Genomic DNA, 22,512 nt, shown 5'->3' on the forward strand with positions numbered 1-22,512 from the left:
TGAAAATGTTGTTCCAAGTATACAGTTTGCTAATCTACCTTGATAACCTCTTTGAATTTCTAAGTGGAATTTTTTTAAAGGGTTGTTTTTGTTGCAACTGTGCAGCCTTGCTTTAAAGGCTTCTTTTACCCTCGAGTTAAAGAGGATTTTATAATGCATAGTTTTTCCTTAACTAAGGCCATTTTTTATCTACTTGCTTTATCTTTTTCATTCTTTATTCCTCCCCTACGCTCTCTTTCCACTTCTCTAACTCCTTTTCCGGTATGATATCTCATTTATCCAGCAGCATCCTCTCTCCCCTTCCCCTCTCTCTTCTGTTTCTCTTCAATTTCTCTTCTCTCTCTCTGGTGTTGATTTTCTCATTGAAAGTTTCAGTATTACAAGAGAGAAAAAAAAGATTCTGATAATTCATTGGAATCCCTACCAGGTCAACTGTGACTAGAAGCAGTAAGAGTTGCTGTGAAGGTTTTGAAAATTCATTTAATACGATATTTTTAAAGCTTGTAGTAAAAAAGGACAAGCTGAAATTCTTAACACACATATATACAAATTTCTTGTGCAGAGGAACAGTTCCATTATATAACTAGTTTTGGCTTCATACATGTTACTTTGCTCGTACAACTCAAATTCTGTGTAAATATGGGTTCAAGAACACATGCTAAATTTGAACACCAGTCTTCTGTCTTGAAACACGTGCATCCTACAAGTCATAGCACTTGCTCTTTTAAGCAGGCATCACTAGCACTTTCCTGCCACTTCTTAACTCTCTGTGTTTTATAGTCTTCCAGGGAGAAAGGAGCCTGACTGCTTAAGCACCCCTCCAGGCAGGATGGACAGCGGCTCCAAATACCTAACAGATGTCATGCTGTACCTCAGGATGAATCTATTATTGATTCGGAACTCTTGCTCGGGTAACTTTTGCCAGGTTTCCTTTCACACTTGTGATGAGGAAATGGATTGAACATCAGTAAGGGGACAAGACAATAACAATAAACAGACATGGTTTAGAGCAAGGCAGCAATAACAAAAACAATCCCTGGCCCCCTGACAGTCTCTCTCCTTCCAGTGCCAGGTTGCAAATCACTTTGTTTCCTTCTCCCTGAGCTCACACACATTCAGATACAGGATCTGAAAACTTGCCCAATTTGAGTTCTTGTTCAGGAAATATTTGGATAAGAGAGACAGGACTAAAGAAATTCAGAGTCATCTTGGAGGAAGTTATCAAAAGACATGGGCGTGTTAGGCCTGGAAAGTGAAAAGGACGACTTAATTCTCCGTTCCTGTCTAATCAGAATCACTTGTAGCCTCAAAAGCAGGTCCTGATTGCAGTGGACGCCAAAGGCATATTTTCCATGTTCAAAGCAGAATCCATCATATTCTCCCCCTCCTTCCAAGCCTGCAGTCTCTCATCCAATTTACCTAATACATCACTGTCATATTCATTTTTCTAAAGCTCTTTCCTCTCAACTGCCTTAGATATTTTCAGGAAGTTGGTGTGATAAAAATATATGAATTAGTTTATCCAACCGTTATGTAATGAGTGCCTGTATTAAGGCTACAGAGAGCAATAAGAAATGGTGCTACCCAGTGTAGCCGGAAGATAGTAATATAAATGAACACACAAAACAGTGGCAAGTGGAGTCAGAGCCTTCAAATGGAGCTATGGAGAAGAAGAGAAGGTATTAACTCAATGGACGGAGGGGGCAAAGCTAGGGATTATCAGGGAAGGCTTCATGGAGAAGGTGACATTTGAGCTGAATTTCCAAGGGTGAATAATATTTTTCTAGGCAGACAAGGAGACTACTCACACCTAGGTATGGGGGTGTGAGAAATCAGGACATTTAATGCAACAGTGAGGAATTCCAGGTCAAAGCGCAGGGACCACAGGGGATGTGTGTTGAGGGGGTTACCTGGTAGGCAGATAGGTAAAATTTTAAAGATGACAAGCCTGCTATACCATACTAAAGCCTTGGACATTCTTCTATGGGAGAGAGGGACCTATTGATCGATTTTAAACTAGGGGATCATGCAATCATATTTCTAATTAAGACTCATGTCTTGTGGGTTGGGAAGGAGACAGCGAGCCTGGTGGGGGCCGTGCTGTTTGGAGGCAACACTGACATGGGGTACTAGGGAAAAAGTGCTGTAGTAAGAGTCCAAGGGGAAATTGGTAAGGATTGGGGAGCAATTTCAATGTAAAAGGCTGAATGATGATAAATAATAAATTAACGTAGGCCACTAACTAGCTTAAAAACAAAATAAAACAAAACCTTCAGTGGTTTCTCATGACTTACCAAATTAAGCTGAAAATATTTAGCCTGATATTCAACACCCTTAAGAATTTGGGTCCAGTCCATCTTTCCGATTGCATTTCTCAATATTCCTCTGCTGGGAGAAGAAGTGGAGGAATGCTCATTGCTTTCTCTGTGTTTTCCTGATTCCCTGTCATTTCTCAGGCTCTTCGCTCTGCAGTGACAACGCTTCCAACCCTTCTGGTCCAAAGCCTCCCAGGAGCCCACCAATTCACTCTCCTTTGTTATCTCTCTGACTGATTGGAATCTCTCTCTTATTGGAGATTTCATAGGGACATGAGTTTATCTCCCTTATTTCACGTATTTCTTTGGTGCTTTGTATTGGCTTAATAGTTTTCTCTTTCTTCCAATGCATTTATCAGCTGAGATGTAATCTTAGTGAGTACTGGGATTCTCTTATTCATATTTTTATCCCCTTGCACATCTCACTCCTAGAACTTTGTACAAAGCACTTATTTTTTTTCAAATTTAAGATTTTCACTACAGCTGAATTTCCTCACTTTCATGAAGTAAAGTAGAGAATTAGAACATTTAGGCAGATAATTCAAATCAAAGTATCTATTTGGCCATGATACCTGGCCATTGCTAAATGAAATCTCTTGACAATATTAATTTAAACAAGATTCACTAATTGAGTACAGAAAAATATATATAAAGTTTTTATACCCCCAAATATCATATTCATCAATAAATTCTGGTTATGTTTGGCACATCACAAAGAGACCAATGGATCATAAAGATATTATTGATAAGATTCTATAAGCTCATATCCTGCTATTAATTTTTTATACCAAATTCTTATTGGCTTTAATGAGAGTTCTGATTTTTTTTCAAAAGACAACCACATAAAAGAAGTTTTAAATAAATTTGTTTTCAGTTCTATAGTGAAGTATATGTAGGTTCAAATGGAGAAAATTGCTTTGGGACATATTTATGGGACATATTTATATTTATTCATCTAGGGATATTTGAGTAAAAACTTCCCTCGAAGACCACAAACATGAAACAGTACATGAGTATTTGCATCATTACTGTTTTATTTCTCAATATGATTATTATTATATTTATATGGTATTTATCTTTGAGTGGCAATGAGTATACTTAATTTAAAATCTTTGAAAAATTGTTTCATCTCTACATGGTTCTTAATGATCAAATGTTATCACTATTTAACTGATGTGGAGCCAAAGCACAAAGAGGTGAAGCTAATTCCTGGAGAGAACTTGAGATAACCTGGGGAGTCTGTAAAGATTTTAGCACAGCCTTCAAAGCTCAGTTCTATCCCACTTCCTCCCAATACCTTTGCTTGGCCATTCTGAGTCAGAGTGATCCTCCTGAGTCACTGTTGCATCAGACACGGCTCTTGTGCCCCTCTCTGCTTTGTGTGTGTTGGTCTTGTCTGCCATTTAGACTTCAAGTTCCTTTAGGGACATGAAAACTCATATTATTAGCTCATTGATTACAATTATTTCTAAAATTACCCCTTGGAATAAAATATGTTAAGCATCTGGTTTATCCTTTCTAGAAACATCTGCTCTAACATTTGTTGAGTACTTAGTATATGTCAGGTACCAGGGGCAGAGAAAGGAATAATCCATTGCAGTACCTTCTCCAAACCTATGGGTGAGACAGGACAATTACCACAGCTGAAGTCTGGTGAGAAGGGTGCTGTTATGGAGAAAAAGACAGGGGTATTGTGGTCCACAAAGAGGGCACTGCTAACAAGCTAGCCACTCACAATCAATAGAACAGAGGCTCAGGAAAGAAAAATAACTTGCCCAGTATAATGGCTCAGTACATGGCAGTTGCAGGATTTAAACCCCAAGTATACAACTTCACAGCCCAGGTTTCCTTTTTGACATCTATTTGTTATCCCACTTGAACACCTAACTGTGTCTTACTTGTGGGTGCACTCCTCTACACCTGTACTACAGTTGTCATACATAGGAAACAGTTGTTTTACTGAGTTAATGAGTGGAGGTAATGTAATGTTTCTTACTGCATTTCATGCCAAATTTTAAGTTAATGCTAAATGGCTAACTAAAGCATTTCCATGTTTTCAAAGAGAGGTTGGGGGAAGATCAGGAGAGACTATTGCTCTATTTCCCTTTAGCCATTGAAATTGGAAAAAGAAAGAAAGGAAGGAAGGAAGGAAGGAAAGGAAGAAAGAAAGGAAGAAAGAAGGGAAGAAAGGAAGAAAGAAAGAAAAGCAAGCAAGCAAGCAAGCAGGCCACTGTTTAACCCACATGGATAGAAATGGGGCAGAACTGGGGTCTGGCAATGAGTGATGGGCAGAAGGCTGTTGCAAAGTGAGTGAGTGGACTTTGAAAGTGCAGGGTTGGCTGCTTATACCTTCTGTCTAATTCAGCTGTTTGTATGGGTTTCAGACAGGAAAGGTTCAAGTGCAGGATGGATTTGCGATATAAACGCCCCATTCTTTATGCCCATTCCTCCATCATTAACTTTCCTACTCAGTCCTCGAAATGAAAAGCCCGGCATCTTCCATCTGCTCCACGTTATTTATGATGATGTCTCTAATTATGTCCAATTGAGTTGCTGTCGATGATTAAAGGTAATAAGTAATAATAACTTGGCCTCATCATTACCACCATTATTATTAGCTCATTGATTGCAATAATTTCTAAAATTACCCCTTGGAATAAAATATGTTAAGCACCTGGTTTATCCTTTTTAGGAACATCTGCTCTAAATGTGTGATAGCATGGGACTGAACGTGTCTTGCTCCACAAAGAAAGCAAACAGTGTTGACATTGGGAGTCTTGCCTGTGCTGGTATGGATATATTGTGAGATGATGAGAGGAGGAAATAATGATCATGCTCAAGTTCAATGCTGGAATTGCAGAGCTGTTTTAAAAAAAAGGAAGGAAAACAAACACACGCACACAACCTGGCATATTCTGTGGCTACTGCAATCTTTGCTCCTTCTTTGAAAAGATTCCCACCTTCACTGTTGCCCTGATCTTTGCCATGGTGGTGCTTCTCCTGATCTGTATAACCAGGATATTGGGTAAGTGGTAACTGGGAGGAATAGGTAACAAGAGAGATTCCAAAGCTACATGTGGTGGGGAGGGCAGTGGTCTATAGGAAATCCGTTGAGAAGATCCACTCCCTAACACCATGTTCCTGCTTTGGTTCTGGAAATTTCACCATTGGCCTTTCGTTCTTTTTAGTTAAGTGGTCTTCTCAAGACTCCTCTTTGGGAGTGAGAGTCCACCACTGGGGGTTGTACTGTATGTTTATAATGCCTTGGTATGCTTTCCTTTATAACATACTTACCTCTTTATGGGGATGGTGGCCACTGTGAAGAGACACCGTGTGTTCTTAATGGTAAAAGATACTAGGGAAACATTAGCTCTGAGAATGGTATTTAAAACAGTGGCTATCATTTTGGTCAGTGAAAATATAGAACATTTCCATCATCACAGAAAGTGCTATTTTAGAGAGTGCAGATAGACCTTTAGAAACATTTATTAAGGACTCGATGTGATAAACTTTTGCTGGGTGCTATGAGTTTATTTGCCATAGGCGTCCCCCCAAAATTTGAGCAACTGAATCACACATAATCTATCCCAGCTCTGAAGAACTCAGATACTTAAAAATTGTAAGATACAAAAAACAAGATATAAGGCCTGACATGGTGGCTCATGCCTATCATTATAGCATTTTGGGAGGCCAAAATGGGCCTTTGGGGGCTCCTAGACCCTTTGCCATGGTACCTCTGGTTTCTCAGGGACTTTGCATATAAATCTTCTGAGTGAATTCACTGAGCACAGCTGCAGTGAGCCACGTTCAAGCCACTGTACTCCAGCCTGGGGGACAGACTGTGACCTTGTCTCAAAGCAACAGCAACCACTAGGATCTATGTCTCTGTGTTATCAATATATAAAATAAATGAATATTTAAAAATGAATTACTCCTTATTTGTTGTCTCATTTACTACTCATAAAAATTCTGAAAGAGTGGATTATGCCTATTTTATAAATGAATAAATAGGCCCTGTGAGGCTAGGTAACTTATCCAAGGCCACAGAAACTACCTAGCATGCCATGTAAGTGGTAGACCCAGTCTGGCCTTTAGAATCCTATTTCAATGCCTTTTTCCAAAATATCTTACATACATACACAGGTGGACATAAATGCATATTTACTCTTTCTATATAGAATATTATGCTCCAAAGGAACTCAATTGTATCATAATCAGACTAAATACAAATTATATCTGGGAAATAAAAATCTGTGGTGTAAAAACCTTTGAATTATTTTTTAGATCTCTTACACTAGGTCAAAAAAATGCAAAACATTTAAAAAACTGATATTGGTGACTTATAAATATTCAATGAGATGAACACAAAATAGATTTTCTAATTTTATAATTTTGTCACATTATGAAATCACAGTGGTAGAAGTTTTATTTCCTTTCTAACTTGAAATCTTCACTTCTTCTCTCTGCTTTGACCAGGTCATTAGTTACCTACAGTCAAGTATGGATTTGGACTGCTCTGCCTAGGTCAGGTTGGCTCCTAGACCCCTTGCCATGGTACCTCTGGTTTTTCAGAAACTTTTCATATAAACCTTCTGATTGAATTTGCAGAAACTAAGGAATATATATGTCACTGGTATATAAGTACTTGTGGAACTTCTATGTGGCTCCAGGGGTATGATTTGGCCTTGGCATCCACTCCCTTTAATATTTTCAAGGTCCCTGAAGAATGTCGTATTTCAGGAAAGAGTTCTAATCACATTGTATCATTAACTTTATGGAGTGTTGTGGAATAACATTTAGTTTGATTCTGATAGAATAAAGGTGCAAATCCATATGCATAATTTAAAATAAAAATCCCTTCTCTGGTACCATATAAACAGATGCCAGGTGTGAAAGGAGAACTGAAATAGTCTCTGAGGATGCTATCACAAAGGAGGCCAAGCTTTCTCCATCAGCTACTTTCAGCCCCTGGGGAACTCATGTGAGTTGCTTCCACCATCGTATCTGATGTTACTCCTAGAAACTTTTCAGGATCCCTTTTACTCTCCCTACCCTCTCTTTCTCTGCCATATGTATAAATCAAGAGTGAATTTCTGGAGGTTCAACCTGGAATACCTTGCTTCCTTTATTGAGCTGTGAACCAGAAAGAATGAGGTAAGATAGTTACAAAAGTTATTTGTTAGCTTCCAGACTACATTGGTGTAAGGGCATCATTTTTTTATTTGCAGAAGAGTTTAAGCTTCAGCTAAATACCCAAATGCTAAGAAACTCACCCCCGCAAAAAAAGTTGTTAGAACTAAAAAACAAATTGAGCAAAGTTGCAGGATATAAAATCAACATATGAAAACAGTGTGTTTCTATCCACTAACAAAAAAAATCCAAAAAGGACATTAAAAAATAATCTCATTTAAAATATCATCAAAAAAGCCTTAGATATAAATTTAACCAAGGGGTGAAAGATCTGTGCACTGGAAACTATAAAGCACCAATGAAACAAATTAGAGACAAATAAATGAAAATATATCCCATGTTCATAAATTGGAAGAGTTAATATTGTTAAAATGTCCATACGACCAAAAGATACCTAATGGTTCAATGCAATCTCTATCAAAATTACAATGGCATTTTTTCACAGATATTCAAAAACAATCCACAAATTTATATAGAACCACACACACACACACACACACACACACAAACAGAATAGCCAAAGCAATCCTAAGTAAGAAGGACAAAACTTAGAGGGATCACACTTCCTGATTTCAAATTGTATTACAAAGCTATAGTAGTCAAACCAGTATGGTACTGACATAGAAATAGACACATAAACCAATGGAACAGAATAGAAGGTCCAGAAATAAACCCACACATATATGGTCAACTAATTTTTGACCAGGGCATCAAGAATGCACAAGGAGAAAAAATAGTCTCTTCAATAAATGGTGCTGGGAAAATTGGTTATCCACAGGAAAACAAATGAAATTGCACCCTATCTTACACCATACACAAAAATGAACTCAACATCGATTAAAGACTTAAACATAAAACCTGAAACTGTAAAACTCCCAGAAGAAAACATGGGGAAAAAGTCTCTTGACGTTGGTTCTGATGTTTTGAATATGACATCAAATGCACAGACAACAGAAGCAAAAAATAAGTAGGATTACATCAAATTAAACATCTTCTTCACAGCAAAGGAAACAATCCACAAAATGCCAAATCAATCTGTGGAATGGGAGAAAATATTTGCAAACCATACACCTGATAAGGGGTCAATACCTAACCTATACAATGAATTTCTATAACTAAAGGGCAAAAATAAAATAATTCAATTAAAATTAGGGAAAGAACCTGAATAGACATTTCTCCAAAGAAGATATAGAAATTGACCAACAGGTCTATGAAAAGGGGCTCAGCATTACTAATCATTACGGACGTGCATATCAAAACCACAATGAGATACCACTTCACAACTTTAGTATGGCTATTATAGCCAATTTCCATGTTCTCACCAGCACTTGTATATACATATATGTATACACATATATGTATATATGTATATATACAAGTGCTGGTGTATATATATATACACACACACACACAAGTGCTGGTATATATACACACACACAAATATATATATTATATATATATACATACAAGTGCTGGTGAGAATGTGGAAAAAGAGGAATCCTTGTACACTATTGATGGGAATGTAAATTTTTATAGCCATTATGGAAAACAGTATGGAGTTTCCTCGAAAATTAAAACTACCATATGATTCAGCAATCTCACTTCTGAATATAGATCCAAAGAATTGAAATTAGGATCTTGAAGAGATATCTATGCTTCCATGTTCATTGCAGTATTATTCACAATAACCAAGACATATAGAACATGTAAGTGTCCTGTGATGAATGAATGGATAAACAATTGTGAGATATATATACACACACACACACACACACACACACACACACACACACACACACACAGTGGAACAGTGGAATATCATTCGCCTTCAAAAAGGAGATCCTGCCATGTGCAATAACTTGGGTGACCCAGAGGGTGTTATCATAAGTGAAGTAAGCCAGTCACAGACAAATGCTGTATGACCTCTGTATGACCTCATTTACATGTGGAATCTAAATCAAACTCTTAGAAGCAGAGAGTAGAATGGTGGTTGCTAGGGAATGGGTAGGAAGAAAGGGGGAGGTGTTGGTTAAAGGGTACAAACTTTCAGTAATGCAAGATGAATAACTTCTGGAGATCTATACAGCATATACAATATTGTAGACTTAACATTTGCTAAGAGAATAGATCTTATGTTAATTGTTCTTACCACAAAAATAAGCAAATTAATTAAATAACAACAACAATAATAATAAATGCGTTGGAAGGAAACTCTGGGAGGTGATGGATATGTTGATGGCCTTGACAGTGGTAATAGATTCATGGATGTATACGTATCCACAAACTCATCAACATATATATATGAAATATGTACAGTATAGGTCAATAATACCTTAATAAAGCGTTTTATTTTTTAATACTGGTAAGAAGGAGAGCTCTGAACTACCGTCTAAAACAATGGATGTGTAATTTAGCAAACTTGGAACTGTGTAAATATATCAGAAAGCATTTATTCCAACATTCATTTCCTTCTGTCCTCTGACAGGCATCTTTGTCTTTCACCTGCTGCCATTTATTTTAGCAGCAAAGGTGGTTCACTGCATACTTGGATCTATCCTCAAGAAAGATGATGGACAAAGTTCTCTTCAACTCCTCCAAACACCCTTTTCTGAACCCTTCTTTCCTCTTTTAAGGTCTCAACCTTTTTTTTGTTTGTTTTAACGTTACTGTTTTCTGCTTCTCAAAGTCACCCGTGTCATAGAGTCAAATAATATAATGACTTCTCATAGAGGAGAGTTGGGGAATTAACTAGTGGCCCTACCCAGGAACATCAGCATTTACAGGAGGAAATCAGACAGGGAAAGGTTATGTTCAAAGGAATGAATGAAGTCAGGGTTTCACACACTGTAGATCATGCATTTGAGAAAAGCTAGGGGTGACGCTCTTCACCAATATTGGAAATCTCTTGTGAGCTTGGTCATTATTTTCTACACCCTTGCTAGGCTGAGGGAGGAGTGAGGAAACTTCTGTGGGGCCTGAGCATCAGTCAAGAGGACCTAGATGAAAAGCCTGGAGCGGGGGAGGCCCACGGCCACAAAGCACTTGGAAGAAGAAGGGAACATGTGGTCCACTGGTGATCTGTGTTTACTCGTCTGTCTGGTGTGTTCTGAGAGGAGGATGCAGGCCAGCCAGAGGTCAGCAAGTCAAAACCCTTTGAAGACAGACCCAGCTTCTGAAATGGATCTGGCGTTCCCTTGCTGGCTCCGTATCCCACAGTAGTTCACACACTTCCCAGCCATCACCTTTTGTGTGTGAATTGTCTACAAATTTCATTGATAGAAACACCAATGTGTAAAATTGTGACATCTTTATTTTTCTGGTACTAAACAATTACTCTCTGGTGCTCCATTTTCCCTAACAAGAACTTTAATCTTATTATTTCTGAGCAGGCATACATTTAAACCCAATTAGTGTTTTCTCCCCCACTCTTCATCATCCCAGAGTATCATCAGTATGTTTTTGGGGTATGCACATTAGGGCAGGAGTTGTCATAGTTGTCCTTGCCCTTCGTTGTCCCCCTTTGAGTGCACCTAATTCACATCACCACTGACCTGTGTCTCTCCTGCTGGTGTCCACGGTCCATCAGGGTCTCAGGTTTGTCCCGCCCGTGCTGTTGCTGCTGATAGTGGCCTCTTGTCAGGCCTCTTCTGATCCAGGACCTTCAAGAACATAAGAAATGTTTGGATGCTCTCTCACAATCCCTTTCTTCTTAGATATTCCAGTTTCCTCTCTTAGTTCATTGCACTGAGGGGCAGGGCACATCTGAGAGGCTCTAAACTCAGCCTACGGAACAGGAGGGGAAAGGCAGTGTTCTCTTCCAAGAATTCCCCCTCCGCATCCCAAACCTAACTACAGTTTAGATCACGTCTAGGGCTGGGCCTAGCTCTACAAGAGAGGAAGATGGGAGCAGAGTCCCTTCTCTGAGACCCACACAGTGACGACTAAATATTACCCCCTTTTCCATCTCAATTCTCTTCTTTCTCCAGCAGATTGAATTTATGTAGTTTTTTGAGAGAAATCTGCCTTTTTCCTAACACTACTATTTATGGTATAAGATTTATCTTCATATTCCATCTGAGTTGACTCAAAAAAACCTTTTCTCTATCATAAAAACTTGGCTCTCACAATGAAGCCTTGGCTCTCAAGATTATGCTCTGCTTTGAGTTTCTAGAGAATATTTTAGAAATAAAAAGTCAAGATTTGATTCTTATATTTTCTGCATTTTCTCCTTCCAAAAGCAATAAAAATATCTAGTTTTTTATTGTGGTTTTGGTTTTTTTTTTTTTTTTTTTTTTTTTTTTTTTAAATTGAGACTGAGTCTCACTCTATTACCCAGGCTGGAGTACAGTGGCATGATCTCAGCTCATTGCAACCTCTGCCTCCCTGCTTCAAGCGATTCTTGTGCATCAGCCTTCCAAGTAGCTGGGATTACAGGTGTCCACCACCATGCCCAGCTAATTTTTGCATTTTTAGTAGAGACAGGGTTTTACCACGTTGGCCAGGCTGGTCTCAAACTCCTGACCTCAAGTGATCCCCCCACCCTGGCCTCCCAAAGTGCGGGATTACAGATGTGAGCCACTGTGCCCAACCAAAATATCTAGGTTTTCAGGTAATAGTTCTATAAAGAAGCATAGAATTAGTAATAATGCACGGATTACTGCTTCAGAAAACCACCCTGATAGACGAGAGTTGCCACAATTTTCCTTGCCCACTTTAGCAATGATCAGATTCTCATGAGAATCAAGGAAAGGAAGGTAAGAGTCCATTAGGGGTAGCAAGGAGACCAAAAGGGGAAAATTCCAAAAAATGGAAAGTGAGTAGACATCAAAATTTTCTTTATGTTTACCATTAAGAATGCTTGCAAAAGGCATCATAAAAATATGGGAGGCAAACTAAAAAAACTTGCTGTTAGTTTCAGCTCTACCATTTCATAGCCATATAACATTTGATAAGACAGCCTTACTAGTTTATTCATCCGTGCAATGGATATAATAATATTTGCCTGGCTTGTTTACTTAGAAGTATGTGTCTACATGGAAATCTGAGTAGATGTTTTATTTAATAAGCTTTTTTCTCTATAGAGAAGAAATAACTGTGCCTAACAATAATTGTATGAAACATGGTAATTAAGAAAGACCCATGTTCCTTAAATGACAAATGGTCTTACTTTCTATTTTAAAAGACAGGCATCTTTCCAGATTTAATAGATCTTTTTCTGTCTCTTCCTTTTTTCCCCCAGGAATAATTTAGGCAGTGAGTACTTCAATTGTATTCATCTTCAAGTCTGACCTAGAACTTAAGTCTGCAGTTAAGTCATTGGGCATTGCAGAAGATTGAGTACTTGGTAAATGAGATGTACATGCACGATTGTTTGAAGATTTATCCCCGCCAAAACTCATGTTAAAATTTAATCCACAATGAGGCAGTATTGAGAGGTGGGGCCTTTAAGAGGTGATTGAGTCATGAAGGCTCTGCCCTCATGGATGGATTAATCCATTGATGGGCTAATGCATTAATGTGTGAATGGACTGATGGGTAATCATGGGAATGAAACTGGTGGCTTTATAAGAATAGGAAGAGAGACCTGAGCTAGCACACTCAGCCTCCTTGCCATGTGATGCCCTGTGCCACCTTGGGACTCTGAAGAGGGTCCCCACCAGCAAGGAGGCTCTCACCAGATATAGTCCCTCAATCATGGACATCTCAGCCTCCATGATTGTAAGAAATCCATTTTCATTTCTACCCAGTCTTAGGTATTCAGTTATAAGCAACAGAAAATAGACTAAGACAATGTAGCAGTGGACTGTGGATAGTAAAAATCAAAGGATGATAATGTGGCTCCTGTTCTTGAAAAATTCCAAGTCCTACTGAGAAGACATTTGTGTAATCATTATTTATTATTTCAATAAATATTTATCAAGCCTCCCCATGTTCCAGGTATTGTTCTAGGTGCTAAGATTACAGCAGAGAACAAATGTTTTTTAAATGAAGCTTTCATTTTTGTGAGACTTGAATCAAATGTACAAAACAAGAGTAAGTTTTTTGAAACGTAAGTCATTACTAAATCATGTGGTACAGAGGATTAGTGCTGTTGGAAGACACAGAAAAAAAGATGAATGTGAGGGTGTTGGTTGAAAAATGCAACTTTCAATAAATTACATTTTAAGCTGGATCTGAAGTTTAGAAGAAATCTTTCAAATGAAAGGAAGAAATACAAGGAAAGGTCTCTAGAGTAAGCATGATTTATTTGTAGACATAGAGGAAACTTGCTTGACTTAAATAACAGGTATATTTTGGAGAGAATTGGTGAATCCAACTGGAGAAGTACTGTGAAAAACTATGACAATTAAACTGAGAAATTTAGTTTCAATGAAATTGGAAGTAAAGGGCCATGGAAAGTTCTGGGTGGAGTGGTGGTCAGATATTGGTGACATAAGGGTGTGTAATGTAATGAACATTGTCTTTAGATAATATGGATTTAGTGCACTCAAAATTCAGGCCACAGGGAGAATTACACATGAATTTTCATTTTCAAAGGCCCACACACTCTGAAGAAGATTGTAAATTACATGGACAATTGATTATTTGTATAATCTTGACAAGCCTGCATAAAAAATAATTTCCCCTGAAATCCAGATTACTAACTTAATAAGAAGAATATCTTTGTCTTAGCTTCTAAGCTATATAGTTACATGGAGCTGTGTACATTTGCCTTCATGACATTTACATGAGGGATAATGGATGTGGATTTAATGCAATAATTAATTATTTGTTCACTTGGAGTTACCATGTCATGTTTCTATTGAAGGTGGGGAACTAAAATAGGAGTTCAGACATTTTAGGAACAATCTCATCACACACAGAGAGAAAGGGCTTGGATAATCAATTTAGGAACACTTTTCTTTTTCTTGATCCAGTGGCCAAAGGCAGATTGATAAGTGGGTATTATTTTCCAGAGAGGCTTAAGAACTTATTATTGAGAAGATAACCAGCCCTCTATTGAGAAGTCAGACCATAGCAGCCATGTGTTTATAAGCCTTTGGTTTGTTTTAAGATGGAGGGTTCCTCACACCATTAAATTTGGAGTTGGTTAGGGATAATGTGGTTCAGGTTTTCCCATAATTGTATGGGAATTCCCTGGGTGAAATGTATGGGTCTGGGAAAGATCAGATCTGACTATGCTCAATAACTTCTGACTTTCAATTCATGAGAGTGCCCAGTGGTCTCTCCTCATATATCTCCTCATCAAACTTTAAGTTGGTAAAGTTTTCATAGATAAAACAGTGCTTCTCATCGTGGGCTGCCAATGAAATCCAAAAGGAATAGAATGTGTGTTTGGTCAATGGAATTGGCAAACAGAGCAGGCTTCTGGGGCATCTGGACATTGTTCATACTGAAGCCTCTTATTTGTTCATTTGGAAATGAACAATCAGGAAAGCTTCTACATTTGGAGGATGTTTGCAAAATGAGTTCTCTCAGGTTGAATTTGGCCATGGTCCCATGTGAAGCAGTTGTACTTTTTACTCAACAGATTTTGGATAAACCAGGGAAGCTTGGCTCCTCACATGGTCCAATCTTTGTTGCATTGCCCATTTTTGCAGTTCTGACATCTGGAATGTAAATTAGAACTACGTATTTAATATTTCTGTTTAATGTTTATTATTGAGCTCCCCTGAAGATTGTTATTTGGAATTGGCTACCAAGGGCCTGTTATTCTAATTGACAGAGCTCTCATCCAGCATGCTGGTTATTCCTTTCTCTCTCTCAGTACACTAAGAGAGGGGTGGTGAGCTTTTTCAATTTTCAATGAAAACAGTAAGTCAGCAGAGATATATAAGTTGACTTTTTTGCCTGGCAGTTGATAAATGTCCATTGAATGAACAATTCTGGAGTCTTCCAGGACATTTCTGTGTAGAAACTTCTTATTTACACTCTAGAAACTTTGGAGAACCAGTGTTGGTTCTGCTAAACAGTATTCTGGTCCTCAATGCCTGGATTCACTGTTTTAGACCCCAGACACACCAAGTTATGCACTTTGCTTTACTAAATTCTATAAAGCTTAGTCAATGAATACTAGACAGACATGGCTCTCAATGCTATTGGGAATGCAGTTGCATGGAGCTGTGTACATTGACCTTCATGACATTTACGTATGGGATAATGAATGTGGATTTAATGCAATAGTTTATGGTTTGTTAACTTGGAGTTACCAAGTCATGTTTCCATTGAACGTTGGGGACTAAACTAGGAGTTTCTAAGAAATAACTTCTACTCTTGAGTAGCTATATTAGTTTGTTAGGGCTGCCATGCAAAATAGCACAGACTGGGAGGCTTAAACAACAGAAATTTATTGTCTCACAGTTCTGGAGGCTGGAAGTCCAATACCAAGGCGTTGGCAGTATTGGTTTCTTCTGAGGCCTTTCTCCTCAGCTTGCATGTGGCCACCTTCTCACTGCATCTTCGCACTGTCTTTCCTCTGTGAATGACCTCTCTGGTATCTCTGTGTCCTAATCTTCTCTTCCTATAAGTACATCACTCAGATTGGATTGGGATCCACCCTAAGGACCTCGTTATACCTAAGCCACCTCTTTAAAAACTCTATCTCCAAATACAGTCACATTCTGAGGTACTAGGGTTAGGACTTCAACATATGAATTTGGGGGTGGGGGCACAATTAAGCCTATAACAGTACTTTCCAGTACTGTTTTGCAGTTCCACTAAAGAGCCAATAAAATAGAAACGCAACGCACATGTGCCAAGAGTTCAACAACAATGTATACAGAAGCGATACATCTAATGACTATTATAGAAGCGTGGAATCAGCCAAATGTACGAGCAAAGTTCCATGGGGATTGAGAAACCAGAGTGCTCCCGTCTATTTGGAAGAAGCTTTATGGATGAGATGGTTCTGAGATAGACATTGAAGAAGAGATTTAAAAGAACAAACTATTTTTTTTTTTTTGAGACAGAGTCTTGCTCTGTGGCCCAGGCTAGAGTGCAGTGGCGCAATCTCGGCTCACTGCAAGCTCCGCCTCCCAGTTTCACGCCATTCTCCTGCCTCAGCCTCCCGAGTAGCTGGGACTACAGGCACCCGCCACCATGCCCAGCTCATTTTTTTGTATTTTTAGTAGAGACGGGGTTTCACCATGTTAGCCAGGATGGTCTCGATCTCCTGACCTTTGAATTATGTAAAATTTCAATTATTTAGATCAAATAGAAGCAATTTCATATAGTATAACATATTTATTTTTGTGCTCATAGTATAGGGCAAGGACTGGCAATTTTCTTTTCTATAATATTAAGAAGCAGGTGGTAAATATTTTGGGCTTTGTGGGCTATGTGGTCTCTTTCACAACTACTCAACTCTACTGTTATAGTGTGAAAATATCTATGGATGATATATAAACAAATGAATGTATGATGTATTCCAATAATAGTTTATTTACAAAACCAGACAGCAGAAGTAACCAGTTAGTAGAAGAGTCACGACAACAACTTAGGTCCCCTGACTCACAGACTAATGTCCTTTGCTTTATGCCACATTATTTTATTTCCTAGGAACTAGTAAGTTTCCAAGTGAATACTGGAACTTTTTTTCAATTCAAAAAAGCCCATTTGGGAAAATAAAAACTTCTAAAACTGCCAAGAAAAAAGACAGCGGGCTGAATTTGCCTTCTGGGTCATAATTTGCTTACTCTTGTGTAGGGAAACTTTAAATTCCCTAACTTTTCTATTTGCTGAAACATGTCTTCCCTGATCCTTTCACACCCCTGTGCCGATCACGGAGTTCCTCTTCTGTGACATGTGTATCCCTTGTTCTTTCCGAAGTAGAGCCTTTCAACATGCAGAGACTGCAAAGAGCAGAAAATGCCTTGGCTCCAACTCAATGTTGTCATGTGGTAACAGACCACAAACCTAAGCCACTTCCGCCTTGTTGTTGAACTCTTGGCACATGTGTGTTGCGTTTCTATTTTATTGGCTCTTTAGTGGAACTGCAAAAAGATTTGTGGCCTCCTTTCATCTAGCGAGAGAAAACAAGCAACCACTTCTCTTTTCACAACCTAAAATCCTCCTTGGTATCCATATTGCAGAAGGGACTTTTTCACAGTGTCAGATCTTTCCAGATAACTGAGAATATCCAGTAAATAAAAACAAATAATTCATTGTGGGTATAAGATTTATAAAGTGTCCATAAATCTCCCGTCTTTATAGAAAGAGGAAGCTGATTAAAACGCAACCTTATTGGGAAGACTCCGTGGTATCACTGGGGACTCCTCACTTACTAGTTCCTTACAGTCATTTATAGCGTGGCTGCTCCATGCCTTTCCGGGACCTGGGGTAGAACGGTGACCAAGCTAGGCAAGATTCCTCTTTTCATGGAGATTTCATTCAAAGGGGAGAAACAGGAAATAAATAAGCAGAAAAGCATATGAATCAAATAAATTCAAGTGGTAATTATTTGTAAAGAAAATAGAGCAGGGTAATGGGATGCAGATTGAGAGTGGCTATTTAAGAAAGAGTGAAGGGATGGAGAACAGAGAAGGGGCTTACCATATGAAGTGTTGCCTTGGAGTTTCACAGACCGAGGCAAGGGCAATGCAGAGGCACTGAGCTGAGAACAGGCTTGGTGCGGTCGCGGATCAGCAAGGCCATTGCAGCTGGGATGGATGAACTGAAGGGATGGAAATAGAGGGCAAGGTAGAAAAATCTGCTCTGAGACAGTGAGGCCCCAGGACACACTGAGCAGTTAAGACTCTTTGTCCCAGACCAAAATAGCCTCAGATGGCTGTGCTTCTTAAAGTCCCTATGTCCTTTTAACATGGTTTTCCTTTCCTTTTTTACCAAGTTAGCTTAGGCCACTCTGTTAATATTCTGCTTTAATCTCTGAGATGAGAAACTAGATAGATCGTTAATCTTAATTTAAACAATGTAGTAAAGCCAAATTGAACTCTAAATGGGGGTGTGAAAAACTTTGCCATGAATAAAGTTCATGGAGTTTTTACAGCCTTTTAAAAGCTCAGACTCCTTCTTCATATTGAACTCTCAGCTGTGTTTTTTGCTAGTTAAGGCTGCTGAATGGTATACTACAGTCTCTTCCTCTATAATCGTACCTACCACACTCCTGTATCCTCAGAAAGAAATTTAGTAAATTTCTAAAGGAAAACGCTTGCCACGTTCCAGTAATTGTGTCTTTCCATGATACCAAATCATCAAGAAGGATCTTGGAGGCTGAATGCAGGGTTAGTGCCCACTTTACTCTCTCCTTCCTTTTCCTCTTTTCTACTTGGATTCACAGGAGAATTCATTATAGAAAACACTCTCTCCCTACTTCTACTGTTGTTGGTAACAAGAAGATGAACAGTAACACCATTTCTTTTCCTATATAGAAGAAGTAGCATTTGAATGGAGCAGGATTTCAGTGAGTATGGTAGTGAAGGTATTGGGAGCTAAAGGCACTCAGACCCTGGTCAGTGTGTAGGTGTCTCTGCAGCAGCATTTAAATGGGGCAGGATTTCAATGAGGATGATGGCGAGTGTTGGGGGCTAAAGGCATTCAGATGCTGGTCAGTGTGTGAATGTCTCTGGGCCTCAGCTCCCTTCTCTGTTGCCCTTTTCTCCTTCCTATTCTCGTACCATAATGTCATCCCATCAGCTACTTTGGCTGGAGCCTGTCAATACTGTTTTTTTCAACCACAAATCCAGTTTTTAAAGCTCTATTTTCAATGATTTTACTTTTTCATAAGAATTGAAGACCAGAATACTGTTTGGCAGAACTAACATTGATTTTACCACCAGGTGCAGGAGACAACTGCCATGAGTGACTTCTGGGACACATAACAACCCTACTGTGTCCTCCCCAGACCCTTCCTTGAAATTCCATCACAACAGCTATAATACTTTGATTTAAATTTTAAAACTCCCATTAAAATGTAAATGCCCAGAGGAAGAATAATGCCTTGAACTCTCTCTAAGCATTTATCCCTTAGGGTGAGTTAGATATTTTACTGACATTAGATTTTTATCGGAGAAAGAGGGGAGAGTGTGAGAATGGGAGAGTACTCTGAAAGAAAGGCTGGGAACACCAAAGACCAACTTGGCTGACTTTACAATCATCTAAAACTGCAGTCTCAGGAAATGTCACTGGGCTAATTGTTCCCTACTTTGGTTTATTAATCCTGGTTTCTTTGGTTTGGATTGGTTTCCATCCCTCTGCCCAAGCCACGATGTCATAGCCAAGCGTCGCTATCCCTCTTGGGTATGATTTGCTACAATTGCTGGGTCCAAGCTTCTGAATCATCTCAAGACTCAGTGTATTTGTTCTGTTGTTTGGCTACCCTTCTATACATATTACAAAATCTATCCCAAATCTGGCTGACCATTTTCTCTTACTACTATCCCCTCCTCCATTAGTAATATATGTAAGTCACCCTAAGGGATAAATGCTCCTCCATCCAGGGGGAGGAGAGGATAGGAGTAAATCACAAAACCCTTCCCTGTCTTTCATCCATCTCCCTTTCTGGAGCCAGTTTTTTCTCTTGCACCCTACATCACCCATGTTCAATAGCTCTTCCCCTTGACCATTAATCCCGGATGTGGATCTTGTCAAATCTTGTTTAAAAATCAAAGCACTCTTCATACAGCCACTAAATCTCCTTCATCTTTCATGACAGGGATATCTTCAAGGAACTCCATCCGATTTGTTAAACATGACCTCCTCTGCCTGGGTCCTCAAGCCTCCCTTCAATAAAGTAGGCTTTTCCAGGTGCTCTCCTACCACATCCTTTAAGAATGCTTCCAAGAACTCCCTCCACTGCACCCTTCTTATCCCTAAACAAAACAGATGTTACACACTCTGGTCTCCTATCTCTCTGCTTGTCTTAAGAGGGATCTTAAAAGAAATATGAAGGATGGATCTGGCTATTTTCAAATCCTTTGGAATTACTTCCAAATAGATGAATTTCAGTTACTGCTGCTTTACCTTGCCTGATTTTCCCATGAATGCAAATTTTCTTTTTTTAAAAAAGTAAAATGAATAGCCATGTGTTTTCCACTGCTTTGCATGATATACTTATGTTGTATTTTTTGAAACTTGCCTATAGGTCAATTATCTTCAAATGTAAATTCAGGATTTGAGGGGACTCAATATGTAACATGCCTTTGAACCAATGGAGAGATTGGCTCAGAACCAATTGAGAGATGGGCATAGCTCTGTGAAGACTAAGCCTCCACCTTTAACATTGTAAGTGAATTTTCTATTGTTTTAATCCTTTATCAGATACACTTTTCTGCCCAATCATTGGGACAATCAGATAATTATGAGATTCCTCCCTCAGCGCATAGCCCACACAACAGAGTAAAATGCACCCTTCTGGCAAATAAGTAGATCGCAATGAGAGGAATGAGAGGTAGGGGCTAGGCCAAGCATTCATATTGTGTTTTTCCAAGTTTAACCCTCAGAAAAGTCATTCCTAAAGAGTAGAATGTGTGAGGCATGGAGAGGGGCTGAAGAAGTGTAGGAACACTATGGAAGTTCCTCCAGATAAAGGTTCAAATAGGTAGGCATAGGCTCCCAGTAATCTTAGGTAGCACAAGAATTGCATATGTTGTTTGATGTAAAATGCAGATTCCTAAGGCCATGTCTGATTCAAGATCTGGAATAGGACCAAGGGTATCCAAATATATAAATGAACTCTCAATGATTCTAATGCAGGTAGTTGGTTAACCCACTTAAAGGGACATTACATTAAAATCTTACAAAATGTTCTCCAAAAAAAAAAGGATTATATAATTAACTGTTTTGGAAATATTAAATAAAAACAAATTAAGCACACTTTTCTTGATTTATAATATGATAAACATTGAACAGAATGGAACATGATATTTCTGAAGCTTTTTTTCAGACCACTCATTAATGATTTGAGGGATGCCACTGCACTAACACAGTTTGAAAGGTGCTGAGTTGAGTGCCTGAAATAAGAGAGCTACCTATTGTCATCTGTACTGGTTAGAATATACCTGAAATTCAGTTTATGGCACTACCATGCTTTAAGAGAGTTGTTGAAAACCTTGAGCATGTTGAAAGAATTGAGTCTTTAGGGGTTTGCTAATGATATCACCTGAACAATGGTGGAAGGAGACTGAAGAGACTCTTAGGCTAAAATGGCAGTTCAAATATACTAAACTCACATTGGTCAAAACCCTAACAAAGGCATAGAAAAGAGATTGAAAGGACTAGCAAATAAAGCAAGAAAACAACAGTTATACATTTTGGAAGCTGGAAAACATACAAACCAGCAGTAAATGAGTTATCAAAACCAAAACAGTGGAATGCAAAACCAAAGAGGAGAGAGCTGGGAATCAACCCATCATGGATTCTTCAGAGTCTCTGGAATTCTCAGGACCGGACAGGACAGCTCCAGTTTCCTTTGTAACTGGGCATGATGGTGTTAAACAAAATATAAAGGATTGGGTGAAAACTTCTGGCAAAGCAGTCAGATGTTTAGGTTTTCTTCCAAGTTCTATGCCACTGGGTAACTGACCTTCCTTCACTCTAGAGGTTTATTATCTGAAGAGGGTAGAACAGAGAAACCTGGGACAGGGAGTTGGCTGGCACAGGTGTTAGTAAAGATGGGCTATCCTACTGAAAATAAGGTATATGCATTAAATATTGAATGCTGAGTTCCCCAGTCCTATTTTAACCCCCAGCCCTAACAAGTCTCCTAGAATTCCCTAAGCAAGAAAATGAAAGAACATACTTTTAAAAATCTGATTATCCCCAAAGAAAAGACCAAAACCAGGGGCTCACTGCAGAATAGCCAACCACATCACCTACCTGACTGCTCAATGTCAACAACCCCATTTACAAATGCCTACAGCAATATTCTGGGTGTCATATGCCTTCCAAGAACTTTGCTACTCCCCATTGAGAAGCAGTATTTATTTCTCTCCCATTGAGAATGGGTGGAGCTTTGTGACGGCCTCAATGAATGAAATGTATTGCATGATTT

The 22,512-nt window shown here is 38.8% G+C and overlaps 1 long non-coding RNA gene across 1 annotated transcript; it reads right to left on the reverse strand.

The window, feature by feature from the left end:
• Positions 1-3,242: 3,242 nt before the first annotated feature.
• On the reverse strand, positions 3,243-22,428 carry LOC144333908 (uncharacterized). The gene is made up of 5 exons (XR_013403047.1): positions 22,338-22,428; positions 15,865-16,026; positions 12,352-12,397; positions 11,057-11,164; positions 3,243-3,733 (listed from the first exon to the last, which is right to left on the reverse strand). It is a non-coding gene; the product is annotated as an uncharacterized LOC144333908 (long non-coding RNA).
• Between the last annotated feature and the right edge of the window lie 84 nt (positions 22,429-22,512).

This window comes from Macaca mulatta, chromosome 13 (assembly GCF_049350105.2).
Source record: "Macaca mulatta isolate MMU2019108-1 chromosome 13, T2T-MMU8v2.0, whole genome shotgun sequence".
NCBI classification, from domain to species: domain Eukaryota; kingdom Metazoa; phylum Chordata; class Mammalia; order Primates; family Cercopithecidae; genus Macaca; species Macaca mulatta.